At 35.8% G+C, this 12,681-nt stretch overlaps 2 long non-coding RNA genes across 2 annotated transcripts in view; one reads left to right on the forward strand and one right to left on the reverse strand.

Annotated features, from left to right (window-relative positions):
• Positions 1 to 229: 229 nt before the first annotated feature.
• Positions 230 to 12,607, forward strand: LOC309505858. The gene is made up of 3 exons (XR_014208587.1): positions 230 to 523; positions 10,793 to 10,927; positions 12,120 to 12,607. It is a non-coding gene; the product is annotated as an uncharacterized lncRNA (long non-coding RNA).
• LOC309506153 overlaps positions 2,158 to 12,681 on the reverse strand; it is a 28,302-nt gene continuing 17,778 nt past the window's right edge. The window contains exon 4 of the long non-coding RNA XR_014208659.1: positions 2,158 to 2,372. This is a non-coding gene — a long non-coding RNA (uncharacterized lncRNA). The remainder of the gene's footprint in view (positions 2,373 to 12,681) is intronic.

The raw sequence follows: 12,681 nt of genomic DNA on the forward strand, positions 1-12,681 counted from the left end.
TGATGCAAATCTTCCTAACGAATGCAAATAAAGCAGCACCAATAGAGACCTATTGCAGGTCTAAACATTTAAAAGTAGGAAGTTAACCATTGATTTTTAATAAAGGAGCCCAGTTAAACGACACTTTCTCAACAGACCTATGACGTTAAACCAAAACCATGTGCTACGTAATCTATCTGGGGGGAAGAATAGCCTAAGCCACACTGATTTTAAGAGTCCAGTTTCGCAATCTAGGTTGTAGCCTAAGTATCCTCCCCCTGCAGGCGTATTTAACTGGCTGGGCTCTCTGAAGCCACCTGTAGCGGATCTGTCCTCCAACGGAAATAAACCTCCGAAAGACACCGAGTTAACGGACTTTATAAAGCCCTTGCCACGGAGGAATTCTTCTGGGGAATTAGATTTTATTTTATTTATTTTTTTATAAGCCTATTATTATCTATTTTATTTGTATGAACGTCACTTAAGTAGAGAACCATGTTACGGACGCGTCAACTCTTCCTATTAATATTAATCTCGACCTCAGGTAAGCCAGCGTGTTTTTGTGTGCTGACGGGTTTATTTTAGATATAGCTACAATAAGTAGGCTATAGTCTATATTTGAAAAGATAGCTATTTCTACAGGTGATAGCAATTTTATTTTGACTAACCCACTGGTGTTATTTTGACTTGCGCCGTGGATATGTTTTTGTTTTAAGGACCATGGACAGTCTCGAGTGCTGAAAAAACTCGAACATTTCCATTTAGTTTTTTATTATGTTGTTTTCTTTTGTAAAAGACAAAACTTTTGCCTGTCGAAAACGTGAGGCACATTTGAATGATTCCGTGGAAGACTTTGGGCACAGAATAGTTTTCGCAGACTATCCGGTTTTGAAGCGGCATAAATGAAATAATAGTGTCGAGATTCAAAACTTAGTTATCTAACAACCTAGACACTACAGCACTTATAGGCATGATATATCAGCGTTGTCCTTAGCTAACTCACATAGGCACCATTTGCGTCCAGAATGTAGGCTACTTTTAAGACTGTGAAAACTAGCCGCTGGCGCTGAAGCATTTTAAAGAGTTGTCAACTATAAATTAAAGTGCAGTGTGTTGATTTCATTTCAACATTTTTATGGCTATTTAAAGTCACATGACCTCGTCGTTCCTCTGATAAAGCTTCGTAAACCATGCGGCAGGCCAACACGACTGTTTTAGATTAAATGTAGCTTGTATTGAAAGGGTCTATTATTAGTAGTATTTTTTTCTTTAAAGATCGCTCTTTTTCACATAAAACATGATCACATGGAAATAAGTCATTGGTCACATTTGTGGTCAGTGGGAAACAGACTCATTTTGAATAAGTAACTGAATGATTCACATTATAAAATTGTAGGTTACATTTAATGAAACAAGCAATAGCAATAATTTATTCTTGGATTATTCCCCTTTTATTCAATATCCATTATTGCCTAATAGTAAAATTGTAAATGTAAAAATTAAGTAGGCCTAAACCTACAGGATTTTTTGTGCATGAAAAGTATGAAAGGCATTCAACACTCTTTAAAAAGAATAGAGAAAAAGTTTATTTGTTATTCTATCATAAAACACAATTTTAAAAAGAGTTTATTTTATGTACTGTGTTTCTAATGTCTCTGTTTAATTTAGGCATTTTGTGTGGTGTGAGGGTTAGTCTGTGGTGAGTCACTGTGTCACACACAGTCAGACATGACTTTGAGACTCTCCAGTGTTCATTCACGCACACACACTTGGTTGTAAATGAGCAGTCCTGGGGATTTGCTTCATCACATCCTTTATTTTAGCATCTAGCACAGAAAAAGGCTATCAAATAACATATTTCGTTCAGGATATGCGCTTTTGTCTTGCAGCTCTGATTGTGATGACTCTAATTACGATTAGAGTCTTAATTCGATACTCACTGATCACAGACTGATACGTTTATTTAATAAATTCCACTCAAATTTCAAGTTACGAAATTACAAATTACCATTATGTCAAGGCCTAGTTAAACATAATCTGTGTATATATACGGCATCACATGTTTGCCTCTGGGCTTTTTTGTGTTTCTAATAAAGTAAGTCCTAATGTGTGTGTGTGTGTGTGTGTGTGTGTGTGTGTGTGTGTGTGTGTGTGTGTGTGTGTGTGTGTGTGTGTGTGTGTGTGTATTTGTGAGTGTGTGTGTGTGTGTGTGTGTGTGTGTGTGTGTGTGTGTGTGTGTGTGTGTGTGTGTGTGTGTGTGTGTGTGTGTGTGTGTGTGTGTGTGTGTGAGTGAGTGTGTGTGTGTGTGTGATGTTCTGTAGTAGAGGAATAGCCTGTGGGTATGTCCTGCCTTTCTGTCTGGCACCAAGTCCAGCTGTGTCCTACCGGGGGACCTGTCAAAGACAGAGAGCAAGTTAAAGAGAGAATGTCAGGATGGCAGATAGATGACAAGATGGCAAATGTGAGGAAAATGACAACGCATGTGTATGAGAGAGACAGTATTTATATTTATCTTGCTTATATCTTCAGTAATCCATAATCATCATGCGTATCATATTACTGATGGAGGTTTACTGATGTTCTGCTGAGGCTGTTATGGCCCAATATATATTATTTACAGAATTTGATAACATAATTTATTGCATAAATTACTGCCATTTTAATAATTGACATGTTTAATAATTTTGTTCAAAAAAGCTGATTCATTAGGGAACTAAATAAGTGACTGTATATGAATGAGTCATTGAATCATTTGCTAAGCCGATTCGTTAAAAAACACTGAATCATTCATTACCTAAGCAAACACCACTAAAGTGTGCTGCTAAAGTTCTGCTGTGGCTTTGTTCGGGACTTTTTTTTTTTGTTCATGAAAAGCAAGATTGTATCTAAAATGTAAGTTATTCGATATTTACTTCTTGTTTATTGAACTGTTGTATAAAAGCAATGTCAGAATTTTGCAGTGTTGTTGTTAGTTCTAAGGTGATCTTGGACAAATCTTCTGATCTAGCAATTTCAGATCATATGGACATAATAAAGTAGCTCTAAACAAAACAGGGTCTTTAGGACACTCTTTGTTTTTTCCTTGTTTATTTGTTTGTTTCAATAGTACTTGCAATAGTAGCAGAATAAAATAGGCTATGAAATAAAAGTATATATATATAGTTTTTAAATAGTCTATATATTTTCATAAAAAATTATGTTATTGGGCCCTCTGAGGTCTGATTAAGTGAGGCTGGGAAGATTGTGGAATAAGGCCTTTGTTTCAGAGTGTTCTCTAATCCAGGCAAAGTGCTGTAATGCTAATCTGGCCGTCTGAGGGATAAAGAAGCTCTCTAATACAGTCAATATAGTTAATTAATGCTGCCTGCTCTGTAAATTAACCATAAGCTTCATCTAAAACTACAAGGAGTTTTCACATTTATATGTATAAATATATACAGTATATATAATAAATTGTTTATAACATTAATTATTTTTGTATCCAGGCCTCCTCCTTCTCTTCTCTTCTCTTCTCTTCTCTTCTCTTCTCTTCTCTTCTCTTCTCTTCTCTTCTCTTCTCTTCTCTTCTCTTCTCTTCTCTTCTCTTCTCTTCTCTTCTCTTCTCTTCTCTTCTCTTCTCTTCTCTTCTCTTCTCTTCTCTTCTCTTCCATTGGGATTAGAGGTTGTAAATCTGCCCCTTTAATAGAACAACACAGGCTGACTGTGTTTTAATTGGATATGATTGAGTGCGAGTTTGTCTAGTGTGTTCTAGCACAGAAGTGCTTCTCCAAGGAACCATCTGTTACCTAAGAGGCATTTAAAGCTTTGTAAGCCTTTGCAAGAGAGAGTAAGGGAGAGTATATGGCATTATAATGTCTTCTTGTGTCTATAAATGGCAAACTAAACCAATTTTACACAGAAAGAGGAAGTGTGGTAAGGAACAATGAAGAGGGGAACTTTATCTAAAACAAGTATTTAGCACTTGCTATATGTAAATCAAAGCTACCTCTTAATTTGTACATTTTCTTAATACAACATACGGGGGTGTCGTTGTGAATGGTTGCCAGAGTGTTGCTTAATGGTTATGCTTTATTTGTTTGCTAGGGTATTGTAGTAGGAGTACATAAGTGAGGCTGCTTAGAAAAGTAATATTACGCCCTTTTGCCCAACAAGCCACTGTATTTGAGTCAACATTCATGTCCGGAGCATGTTCATAAATTAGAGGTTTGATCAAATAAATAATAGTAATATCATGATGACATAACTTGAAATCTGCATTCAGTGTTATTTTAGTATTATTTATGTACTGATATAGTATGTATTAATACTTTGAATTAGCTTTTAAATTTATTTTTATGTGCCTTTGCCTTTGTAATTTTTATTATTATTAAAACATTTTGTAATTATCTTTAATTTATTTTTATTTCAGTAATAGTTTTAACAATTTGAATATGCAACTTAAACTTATTTTTCTAGTTAGTTGCCAAGGCAACATTTCTCCTTTTTAAGTTTTTCTTCTTTATTTTATTTTATTTTATTTCATTTTATTTTATTTTATTTTATTTTATTTTATTTTATTTTATTTTATTTTATTTTATTTTATTTTATTTTATTTTATTTTATTTTATTTTATTTTATTTTATTTTATTTTATTTTATTTTATTTTATTTTATTTTATTTTATTTTATTTCACAATTGACAGTTCTTTGTTCTGATTAACTTAACAGACCAGATGTGATTCTGCTTTAAACGTGGTCAGGATGTCTGAGTACTGGCATTAAGAAGTTTCAGTCCAAGAAACTAGTTCTAGAGCACCAGAAGAAACAAACAGAGTTCACATATCTCCAAATACTACTGATATTATGATTACAGATAAGGCAGTGTGAAGGAGGAACAGACTGATTATGGGAGAACATGTCTGTGCCATAAGAGAGAGAAAAGAAAGATAAGATAGAGGAACAACTTTGTCACGGCTGAGGATGGAACAATGTTAGTGAGAAACGGTAGCTTAATACTGATCACACGCAAGTTTCTATGTGTTTAGAAGTGCCATTTGTTTGTACAAAGTAGATTAAGGATGTGTCACCACTTCTAGGGAAATGTAAACAGTTTGGTCATGTCACTGTAAATATTTAGAAAGGCCTCATGATACACTGCACAATTTTTTTTGTATGCTAAATTTGTTTTGTTTTTTGCCAGATACTATTGGTAAGAGGCTCAAATGCTAGTACTAATGGTACCAGTAATACATTTTATGATTCTAAAATTCAAAATTAAATGTTTAAATTAATTTACTACAAATTAAATTGGATTAATTTAAACGTTTTCCTAGCATGTTAATTGAATTGCCCATTAAATCAACTTTGATTACATTGACAAAGCTTATGCCTGAGGTGGGCTGTCACTATAACCTAGTGAAGTTGTGTCACTATGACATTTTTGGAGAAGTCATATTTGTATGGCCCTCTCATAGATGACATCTGCTCATTCCAGTTGATGGAAGGCATCCTTAAATATAACTAGGTATATTCATTTTATTATCTCATTTATCCTGGCCTAGAGGACAACCTAAAGGGATAGTTCACCAAAAAATTCAAATTCAGTCATCATTTACTCGCCCTCATGTTGCGCCAAACCTATACGACTTTCTTTCTCTGTGGAACATAAAAGAATACATTCTGAGAAATGTCTGTGTTTTTGTTTTGTTTTTGTCCATACAAATTGAAGCCAATGGTAGCCAAAACGGTTGGAAGGTTAAATGTTTGCAAGTAAATGATGACAGAATTTTTATTTTATCTTTAATCTTTAAGTAAAAAAAAGGCACAACATATGCCACCCCCACCCCATAAACCATATAAAGTTGAAAATGTGTCTAAAATGTGTCTAAAATGTCTAAAACATCAGATAACTGTTACATGTATGATCTGTGTTTCCCCCCTTCATTGTGTTTTTGGTTCAGTCCTGTGACCTAGTGTTCCATGATTGTTCAATTAGTCATGTCTCTCACCTATGCATTGTCAATCATCTCATTAGTTATCTTGTTAGTCCCTGTGTATTTATATCTTGTGTTCTCCTTCAGTCTTTGTCCGTTATCGTCAATGTAAGCGTGAGTGTTTGGTGTTTCCCCTGTGCTGCAGTGGGCAAGTGATGTAATCGGTGTGCGGCCTAACACTGTGTAACACTGGTAACTATCGCAGCAAGCCTACTGTGAGCACGTAAGACATGGCTGATGCAGTACAATATAGCATACATGAATTACCCATAGCAGATCTATACAGGTGGAGCTGGGGAAGGTGGGGGGCTTCTAAAAGCATGCTGCAGAATGCTACAGCAAATGCTGACCAAGTATTTGTAGGTTGAGCAGCAAGATTATTGGCTACTGATGCAGCTGTGTCCTATAGAGAATGATGTTGGGGGATAATTGAGAATGAACGAGGGAAAGTCATGTGAGAAGAGACAATGCCTCTATCAGCAATGATTGGATATGATTGGTTTGTGCGATAAATCACACCTCTTGTTTTTGTGCGTGTTTGTCATGTCAGTCAGCGCCATCTAGTTTCATGACAGAATTTTGTATATATATGTTATATACATATGTATAATATAATATAATATAATATAATATAATATAATATAATATAATATAATATAATGACTACAGATCTGTTCTAGCTTAAACAGTACTATTGACACTGAACAAAAGCATATTTGGTTCAAACTGCAAACACTAAATACATACAAGGATTTATCATTTTAATTAAAGTATATTTAACAACTCATTGTCCAAAAACCAAAACTCAACTTTGGCTAGTTTCTTACTTAACAAAAGATTTTAATTGAGCCGTGGAGTGAATGGAGGAAATGATTAAACAGAGAGAAAGGGCAATCAGTGTGCGTCAGAGAAAGTCAGTGTTGGGTTACGAGAATGAGGTTACATGTGTTTTTGAGAGCCAGGGTGATAGATGATTGTATGTGGGTGTGAGTGTGTGTTTATCTGTGGGAAGTAGAGGTGAAAGCAGTTCACAGTTTTCAGGTCTTTCTGCTGCCTGGCGTCAAGTTTGCTGCTTTGAAGCAGCGAGCCACGACTGCAGAAGACTTCAGCCTTGAGGCATCTCAGATCTGCCTGTCAACCCCCACGTTTCACTTTTTCTCACACACACATAACCCATCTAATTTAGTTTTTCTTACACTGTCTGCCCCTCAGTGTGTATGTTTGGTCTAAAAAAAGTAATATTGACTTTATATCTTACACTTAAGCTTATTGCAACATAGTTCACAAATCTAGTGGTGGGTGTGTTTCTGTGTGAAAGGGAGTGGATAAGCTCCAAGGTTCTGTGTAGACAAGCTCCAAGGTCATTTTATACCTGCCACACACACACACACACACACACACACACACACACACACACACACACACACACACACACACACACACACACACACACACACACACACACACACACACACACACACACACACACACACACACACACACACACACACTAATTCAGAAATAGAGGTCCTACTGTACATCGCAATAGTGGAATTTGGTTAGAGGACAGGGTGTTGAGACATTGGCTACTCTGGTAACAGGACAGAAGAAACTTGTCTTCCTTTGACCTGAATGAATGCTGTAGTTGAATTAAGCTCTCAGCAGACTAGTAGTCATTTATTAGATGATTAACTTTAATTGACCTTAAAGTTACTGACCTTACTGTTTCTTCTTAATTATCATAAATATACTTAAAGCAACACTTATGTAAAAAATGTTACCTTAAAATAATGTTTCCAAAATTGTTTCAGTGGTTCATCAAGTCGTAACAGGGTGAAAGGCACTTATGCCTCCGCTTTGCGGTCCTTTATCTGCTATAACCACACTATGTAAGATTGCCATATCGGGTCGCGTTTCTGTAGTTCTAATGAGACATAAGAAAACTACAAATTTGACTAGCTTTACGGCAAGCGTTACAATAGTCATTATTTAGTTTTTCTTCGTTTCTGATGTCGCAATACATCATACTTTCATAAAATCATGCATCATACTCTACCTTGTCTGTGGACATCGTTCATTGCAAAGCCGGCGCTGGATAAACAGTGGGTGTGCGTGCGATAGTAGGCTGCTGTAGGCGAAATTATTTACGACAGCGGTAATGGACAATTCCGCTTCCAACCTGTAGGGGGACCGAAGAGGAAAAGTTCCATAGTGTTGCTTTAATAATACCTATTGTATTTTAAAAAATATAAAACAAATCAAATATATGTTGATAATTTGGTGGATTTTAAATTATTTTTTTATTTATTTGTTTTGTTGTTAAAGGGTTAATTCACCCAAAAATACTTCACCAGAAAGATGTCATTAATTACTCGCCCTCATGTCGTTCCAAACCCATAAGATTTGCATTTACCTTCTGAACAACATTTTTGAGAGCTTTCTGTCCCTCCATTGACAGCTACGCAACTACCACTTTCAAGCCCCTGAAAGGCAGTAAAGACATCATAAAAGTAATCCATGTGACTCCAGTGGTTTAACCTCAATTTTATGAAGCGACGCGAGTGCCTTGTTTGCGCCAAAAAACCAAACATAATTTACCACTTAATTTACAAAATATTAATATACAATATTTTTTTACCACTAGGCCTACCTTTGAATGGACAGTACTATTATTAATAAAAAAAGAAAACTGTCTTTGTAATCTTTATTTCACGAGTACACACTTACATCTATTAAACAGAGTAAAGATAATGCATATTTGGCGTGCCGTCCGGGGGAAGGGCTCCGAGCTCGGAATTTTGGCCCGAACCCAGAGTGGGTTCCAAGTAGACACTCCACTTGTGTCTAATAGGTTTGATTATCTGAATGTGCTCCACATGTGTTTAATTAGGTTTAATTATCTGAACATGCTCCTCTCGAACTTTGTTAATAAAACATAATTTAAAATGTATTACTTTCCTTTCCGCTGATGGCAGTTGACCAATAGCCAAAAATACATTTTATTTAATATTTGTACTGCAAAGCTTTAAGTAATTGTTTATACTTTTTCAATATTTTTTTATGTATATTTTTGGTTTATTGTAAATATAAAATCCACTGGAAATAAATATGAACCTTTGCTGTCCAGACTACTACCCTTAAATAAGAGATCTGTAGAAAAAGTTCAATTAACTTAGTAAATTCCACTAAGATGACATCTGACCTGACCTCTGCTCTGGTCAGAAGTAAAGTCGTATGTGCTCTTTGACCCAGACAGCCTCATTCCTCATTCAGACTTAGTTTTCTGGTGATGCTCTGAGCTAGAACTGGACCTTACGTAACCCACTCATCTCTTTTGTGTCTGGAACGGATTAGCAAGTAGTAGGCTAATCACCCTGAATCATGCACTGCCCTTGGGAGAACACACATGATGTATTATAAATGTGATTCCTTAATAAAATAATGCAGATTAGATTAGATTTTTCTTTTTGTATAACATTTAAATACAACAGCATGTACCTTTGTGGAATCTGGTACTTAAAATATATGTTACATTTTTGTGAGTATCTGTTATGTTTTCACTTTTTGTCCTCACAATGTGATAAACCATGAAGAGAAACAGATGTTTCTGATTTGAGCATAGTGCCTCTGAGTCTGGTGGATCTTTACTTTTAAAGAAGCCCCTTAAATCTTCAGGAAATGCAAATCGCAGAACTGCTTATGTGATAGTGAATGTCTATCAGCATCTATCTTTGTTAGTTAAAAACCCTTTGAGACATTAATGTGTACCACTGATGTAGTATCCATCTAAAGGGATCCATTAAACCTGATTTTCCTTTACAAAGCTTACCCAACATGTGAGACATTCAAAGAATATATATATATATATATATATATATAAACGTTTGTAAGACTACTTTGTTTCAATTTAATTGATTTCACATGACTTGCGCTCATAAATGGGAATTCTGCTAGCACTCTTAAGACATACATGAACATTGTTTAATTAGGTTGACATATGGTTCTTATAAACAAGTGGTAATAGCCTATTTCAATCCATTCTGTTGACATTTTCCTCTCCACTAAGCATGAATATATGTGACTTTATTGCTGGGTAAACGGTGATCTATCTATGACCGTGTAGTCGAGTGGAAAAATAGTTAATAAATAAACAGGCAGCTATGCAAATAGACTGATAGTTCTTTCTTTCTTTCTTTCAAATGCCTCAATCGGATAATTAATGGAACTCCTGGATCATCAGGAAAAGGATTTCTCAATTATGCTCACTTCTTAGGGATAGTTGCTCGAAAAATGACAATCCCATCATCATCTACTCATTCTCACGTCGTTCCAAACCCTGATGTATTGTTCCCATGGACAACTAGCCAAATGTGATGGTGACCACACACACCAAGGCCAAAAATTAGCTGTCTAGTTTGTCTGTGTTTGGATTTCCGACTTAATTTCAAAAGCAAACAATAAAAGCAATAGGTATAGAAACATGACATCTCTCTCTCTCTCTGTGTGTTCTGGAGTTCACTTGTTAATCTGTTGTTTTGTGTGTGGTTGCTAGGTATTAACACAAGCAGTATATAGCTGCAGGAGACAGTCTGACAGTCAAATATGACTGTTTGTTCTCGGAAAATATTGAAATTACTGTGAGGATGTGACGCAGGCATGTGTAGTTTTAGTTTGACAGTAAATTACCTTATTGACTATGGAAATGATATGGGTGTCCTTGATTAGATTGCAAGACACATACAGGAAACCAATTGAAGACTGAAATTTGTGTCCCAAGATTGTATGTATTCATTGTATTATATGCATCTCATGCCATCTGACCAATTTTGTCTGTTTTCATAGGTTTGATAGCCTCAGTCACTGAGGATCCCACAATAAGCACAACTTACTTGACAACGACACCAGTTTTATCTAGCACAAATTCAACCATTGATTCCACAGCTAGCCCAAACAATGCTACCTCTACTGATACTGCAGGTAAGGACACATTCTCTACTTCCAATACAAAACATTAGCTAGTACAATCACTACAATGCAGATGAAGTCATTATATCAGACATTATTGGCCTTATTATAGCCTATATATAAAACCAGAAACACCACATCGACCTCTGCTAGCTCAAGAAATATTCTTGCTAATATACTGCTGCTTCAGAAGCAAAGCAGCACTAGCAATGTTTCTTCATGTGATACAAGTGATGAAAACAATTTTTGAAAAAAAACTCTCCATTCATTTTCTCGTTCAAGTCATTCAAAGTTCAGACATTCAGTCCTCAGACTTGTCACACTTGCATATGCTTCTGAAAACAGTTTAACCCGAATACAACTTCTGCTGTTGCTTGTTCAATAACCAAATCATTTCTTGTTTTTTTTTATGCTGGTTTTACTGTCTGTCATATGTTTAATGAAGTGAGGGTGGGTTTTAAGCTTTTTAGTGGAGCAGCTACTAGTTATAGCCACAAATAAATATTAGCACACTTTATTTGATATAAAGACCTTTAGTCTTGACAAAATAGGTCATTGTTATTTATCTACAGCTTAATTCAGACATTTGTCGATGAATGTTTACTCTCACATGCTTATTTCTATAGCAATGTACACAACCACTGTTACATAACACAATATGTGCTTTCTTTTGAATAAATACAGTTATAAATACAGCATATGTTATACAGCTTTAATCATGTATACAATATTACCTGAAACAGTACAGAGTTCCGAGGACACATTTTAGCATCGAATGTAATTAGATTCAGTAACTTTATGAATAAAATACGTTTTTCTACACAGTTGATATAAACTCTAAAGCTGTATCTGATTTGCCTTTTTTTTTAAATCTTTCTCTAAGAAATTAAAATAGGCAATAAGCATAAATTAGGATAAGCAGTTATTCCAGTGAACATCTTATATCTAAAAAATCTGAAAAGAAAGAACTGACTCAAAAAATGATTGTCACAAATCACTGGCATTGCTGGTTCAGTCGACAGAAATATGAGACACATAATAACTGCTGAAATATTTGCAAGGAAAACGTCACTCAGAGTGATCCTGGTATGCAGAGTGTGTACAACTGTACAGCTTCAGGTGCCACTGGTTCTGGTTTAGATAAGATTCTTAAAACTTTATGATGTGTGATTATATATGATTATGTGTTTGTGGCCATCAACAGTAGTAACAAGCATTCCATCTGGGAATACAACTACACAATTTCCAAACAATGCCACAACTCCGCTGCTGTCAACGCATGGGGGTAATGTCACATCTCCACCTTTATCTACTCAAGGAAACGTGACAAGCTCCTCCACATCCGAACCAGAAAATGCTACAAGTTCATCAGTGAGTCCATCAGGAAATACCACAACTTCACCTGCCCTTGTAACTACAGCATCCAACACCGCAAGTCCACTTGTACCTACACTGGGGAATGCAACAAACCATCCTGTAACTGCACCAGGCAACACCACAACTACTCCTTCACCTGATCCAGACAACAGCACAACTACTCCTTCACCTGATCCAGGCAACAGCACAACTACTCCTTCACCTGATCCAGACAACAGCACAACTACTCCTTCACCTGATCCAGGCAACAGGACAACTACTCCTTCACCTGATACTCCTTCACCTGATCCAGGCAACAGCACAACTTCTCCTTCACCTGATCCAGGCAACAGGACAACTACTCCTTCACCTGATACTCCTTCACCTGATCCAGGCAACAGGACAACTAC

The sequence above is a fragment of the Leuciscus leuciscus genome (genome assembly GCF_965113295.1).
Source record: "Leuciscus leuciscus genome assembly, chromosome: 1".
Classification (NCBI taxonomy): Eukaryota; Metazoa; Chordata; class Actinopteri; order Cypriniformes; family Leuciscidae; genus Leuciscus; species Leuciscus leuciscus.